This window comes from Etheostoma spectabile, unplaced genomic scaffold, assembly GCF_008692095.1.
Source record: "Etheostoma spectabile isolate EspeVRDwgs_2016 unplaced genomic scaffold, UIUC_Espe_1.0 scaffold00019133, whole genome shotgun sequence".
NCBI lineage: Eukaryota > Metazoa > Chordata > Actinopteri > Perciformes > Percidae > Etheostoma > Etheostoma spectabile.
Genome location: NW_022604694.1, coordinates 12,370 through 16,067, shown reverse-complemented (window position 1 = coordinate 16,067; position 3,698 = coordinate 12,370). Strand labels below are relative to the sequence as shown.

Genomic DNA, 3,698 nt, shown 5'->3' with positions numbered 1-3,698 from the left:
CATTTAGGCACCAGAATCGGTGCCTGAACCCATAATTTTAAAAATATATTTTTTAAATGTATATGTTTAAAAAAAAAAAAAAAAAAAAGGGAGCACAAAAAGACAGTAAGCAACATTTAAGAATGGCTTGTTTATTTCTACATGGTCCAAATTAAATGTAAAAAAAAATGTAATAATAATCCAGTAAATTGCTGCTAAATGACAAAAACAACCACTAGATGGAAAAAGGCAGCGCTGGTGTTTCAGTAGCACCGAAATGAGGCCCCAAAAATCCCCGTTACTATTGGGTCCGATTGATACCGGGTGTTAAGGCACCGGTTCCGTACTAGCACCGGGTTTCGGTACCCAACCCTAACCACAATGTACCCACCGTGGGAAGGAGAAGGCCCAAAGGAGAAACATTAAGTCGTTTAAAGACATGTTTGAAACTTTTTTTATTTTGGTTTTATTTTGTAAAAACTTTCTTCTCTTTCTCATCTCTAGAAACATACACATTTTTTTGGGCTGACAAGATGTCAGTGTAATTTTCATTTTAGGAATACATTTTTGTCACCCTTATAATGTAAATTGGTTCAAACAGTCCTCTCATCATTACCAACACACTAGAAGTTGGCCATTTTTAATTGTACGTGTTCAAGTTATTGTTGTTTTGTAGTTTCTTATGTTTGTATTGTACTGTTAAAATGGCCTAAATGTTTAATAAGGTCAATAAAGTGCAATTTGTTTACCTTTTACGAGTGCAAGCCTTTTTCTCAGCTAAAAGAAAACAAGGTCCTCTTCTGAAAATGCAAAATCTAAATCAGTTCATCTGTCATATTGTCGTCCTTCCTGGTCTTGGTGTAGCTATGTATGTTTTCAAAAACTGGCAGATGATCACTGACATCATTTGTTATTAGTCCACTTTCAACTTTATAGACAGTGACGTTGGTAAATATATTATCAATTAGTGTAGCACTATTGGTTGTAATCCTGGTTGGTCGAGTGATTGAGGGATACAAACCGGGACTGTACACCAGATTAATGAACTCTGTTGTTTTGTTGTGGTATTGTGGGTTGAGCAAGTCAATATTGAAATGTCCGCAGATAAAAAACATTTTGTTATTGCTCTTACTGAATATATCTGTAATTATTTCCTTAAACATGTCATTATTCGATCCCGGTTTCCTATACATGCAGCCAATTAGAATGTTTTTAGATTTTTCCATTTCAATTTGTACTGTGATGCATTCCATGATTGTATCTAAAAAAAATACATTTTAGTAACTATTTGACATTATCTTTGGTCAATATATAATGCAACCCCCCACCCTTTGATTGTTTCCTATTGATGAATGATAGTTCATATTCCTCAATCTCTACCAACTCCGGTTGTTCTACCGTGAGCCAAGTCTCTGTTATTGCAAATGCTGTGAACATTTGTTCCTTTTGTTTCAGGTACTGTTAATTTTTTAAAGGTTTGCAATAAAGCTCCTGCAGTTAAAATTCAAAGTTTGTTGTAAATCTTACAATTCTTGCCCATGGATCTTGTTTTGTTTTCTAAGTATGCATGCTTTCTTGGCGATATCAGCATTTTTCTTGCTGAGCTGTTCGTTGATGTAAACTTGGGTGCCTTTTAATTTCCTTCCTTGTCTGAGGAGTGCTGACTTTTTATTTCTGTTGGTGAACCGGATTATTACCAATGGAGTGGCCGTTTTGTTTTTGCTCGGCAGAGTATGACAATCCTCAATGCCTCCGCTGTCAACATAAATGCCTTTGAAATCCAAAAAGAAAATTGGCTGTTGTTTCACCGTCTCCTTCTCTCTCCTTCTCCTGGCAGTGGTGTATTCAATCTCCTCAACCTCATCGGGTAGGATTGCATTTTTCTTAAGTGGCATATTCTCCTGGGCCTGTGGTAGCTGGCTGCACCAGAGCACCTGAGATGTCAGGTTTTCATTCTCCACCTCTTAGCAGGATCTGGCCATGTCGTAAATAGTAGGGCCGAGGCCTCAAAACTGAGAATATATTGGGGCGTGATATTTAAATTGCATTTATCAATGTACGATCATTCTTACTCTCTGATTGGTGTGATACGAACGTTTCATGAATCTCACGTAAAGCCTGTTGTAAGAGGATTTCTGCGCTCATATCTGCGCTGGTTTCTACGTTAGGTTGATAAATGAGGGCCGTTAGCTCTAAGGATGTGCTTCAATACATAACTGAAGTGAGCACTCTAATGAGTAGCACAGTGGTGCAATCTGTTTACCTTGTCAGAAGATAAAGCCTTTTTCCAAGCTAAAAGAAAACAAGGCGCTCTTCTGCAAAAGCAAAGCTGGGAGTGCTCGAGAGCACTTTTGAGGTGCAGCGTGATTTTTTGGCTTTGGGTGTGAGCCCAAATAGTTGTCGAACAACAAAGACAAGATAGCGATCAGGCGGTGGAACCAGTGTATTGAAGTCCCGTCCATGCAACCGATGGATATGATCATAACCTGTATACAGCCCAACTACTTACCAATCACATCACTGGAAAGTCAACATTGCTACTGGGTCCTGATAGGGTAGTGGATGTCGATTCGTCAAAATGTACAGTAAACTGCCAGAACGTGATTTTCCTCTAGAACATTACTTTTCATGGTGCTGTCGACCACTTTTCCAGCAGTTATATCATTATTCATTTCTCCATGGAAATTAGGTTGAGGGTCATAATCTCTTGATGCATCACCCTTTCCAAGTGTCTACTATTGTATCACTAGCAGATGATGTTTCAATCCATTGACCTCTGGGTTGGGGGCCCAGCACACTTGTATTGTGCCACTCTGCTTAAAATCACCCCAGATGGGACTTGAACCCACAATCCCTGGCTTAGGAGGCCAGTGCCTTATCCATTAGGCCACTGGGGCTTCACATGCACCAATTTCACCAGTTCAGAAGAAATACATGTACAGTTCTCGAGCCATAATGAAACAGTAACCTTGACCTTTGCTCTCCAAAAACGAAATCAGTTCATCTGCAAAATGGTTATGTGTGCCAAATTTAAAGTGCTTCCCTCTAGGCGTTCAGAGATATTGCATTCACAAGAATCGGATGGACAGACATGAGGACAAAGTCACCTTGGCATTGAACCTTTGATCTCCAAAATCTCATGCGAGTTCATGTGAATGTTTTTGCAAAATTATAAGAAATTCCCTCCAGTGGTCCTGTGTTATCACATTCACAAGAATGGGAGTTGCATACGTATGTAGAGATGGTCGGACACCCCAAAAGCATAATACTTCTAGCAACAGCTGGCGCCTTAGACGTAAGAATAGACAAAAAAGAGGTGGGGGAGACAGAGTTAATCCATGACAGAATAGAGAACTACAGACAAAAGACGTGATGGTATTTATACGAATATGTAGTAAACCTATATCTATATCTGATGTACCAAAAGTTGAGCCTAGACAATCCTTGTTAGTATAATGGACAATATCACTCTGGCTCCCATTCTACTTTTGGAGACTCTAGGAACCACCAGTAACCCTGCATTCTGGGAGCACAGTGCTCTGGTGGGGTAATAAGGTACTATGAGCTCTTTAACATAAGATGGTGCCTGATCACGAAGAGCTTTGTAGGTGAGAAGAAGGATTTTAAATTATATTCTGGATTTTACAGGAAGCCAGTGCAGAGAATCTAAAACAGGAGAGATGTGATCTCTTTTCCTGGTTCCTGTCAGAACACGTGCT

At 39.4% G+C, this 3,698-nt stretch overlaps 1 non-coding gene across 1 annotated transcript; it reads right to left on the bottom strand.

Annotated features, from left to right (window-relative positions):
• Positions 1 to 2,803: 2,803 nt before the first annotated feature.
• On the bottom strand, positions 2,804 to 2,876 carry trnar-ccu (transfer RNA arginine (anticodon CCU)). The gene has a single exon. It is a non-coding gene; the product is annotated as a tRNA-Arg (tRNA).
• Positions 2,877 to 3,698: the final 822 nt, after the last annotated feature.